Source organism: Bidens hawaiensis, unplaced genomic scaffold (assembly GCF_021521415.1).
Source record: "Bidens hawaiensis isolate Kalapana, Puna unplaced genomic scaffold, B.hawaiensis_p1.1 tig00050418_1, whole genome shotgun sequence".
Taxonomy (NCBI): domain Eukaryota; kingdom Viridiplantae; phylum Streptophyta; class Magnoliopsida; order Asterales; family Asteraceae; genus Bidens; species Bidens hawaiensis.
In genome coordinates this window covers 3,366-4,514 of record NW_027499011.1, presented here as the reverse complement: position 1 = coordinate 4,514, position 1,149 = coordinate 3,366, and positions in this window count along the sequence as shown.

The following is a 1,149-nucleotide window of genomic DNA, read 5'->3' as shown; positions in this document are numbered from 1 at the left end:
AAAACGAACACGAACAAGGCATTGTTCATGTTCGTTTGTTAATGAAATAATGTGTTCACGAATGCACGAACACTTACCAAATAAAACTTTATGTTCGTGTTCGTTCATTTAGGAAATGAATGTGTTCACGAACACAAATAAAATCGGTAGGGCCTAGAGATTGAGATTGTTGTATTCATCAATGTGAATAATGAAAACATGTAAGAGAATCGAACAAACACACACAAGGGCATGCTCGTGTTCGTTCATTTAACTTTAAACGAACACGAGCACTTAATCGAAAAAATATTATTTAAAAAATAAACATTTGTTTTCGTTTATGTTTGTTTGCTTAAAATTTAAATGAACAAAATTGAACAAAGATAAACGGATATAATTGAACAAATGTAAATGAACGCAAATTAAGAAATATTAAACCTTTAAGTAGATGACTCATCCATATAATATTTAATTACTTTCTATCAATACATAAACGAACGTTCATGACCATAAATGGATGAATTCAACATGTGTTCATGTTCGTTCGTTTTATTAAATAAACGAACTTTCCGCATAACGGTTTACGAATAATTTACCGAATGTTCGGTTCGTTTACAGGCCTAACTACACTTACGATATATATGGCTATAGTTATAAAACAATATAGTTTTTATTAAATTTTCTTAACAATTAAGTTTTCTAAATTAAAATTATATGGGACACTTGTTTGTTGTTCAATAAATAATTAATTTTATAAGTATAATTATTTGAATGTGTTTTTAAATCATGTCTATTTTCTAAATACGTAAGATTGTGTGTAGTGGATGAAGCTTTTATAGGGACGTTTTTGTGTTATGTGATGTCGCCTTAATTTAATTTATTTACTTTTTTGACAAAAAAAATTGTGTAATGGATTGAGCTCATTTCAATCACTACGTCACTGTTATTATTTTTTTCTTTTTTTTATTAAAAATAAAACAAATAAACTCAAGTCACCAATCATCGGTCATCTTTTTCCACTCACTCGACGCTTTGTAGGAAACGCCCCCACCCCAAAACGTCCTAAAGCGCCCTGGATGGCGGTGTGCCTGGGGCGCTTTGGGGCCTTTTTTGGGTGGCTATAGTGCCCACTACACATGGTTTAACAGTTAAAAGAAATTATGTACTCAA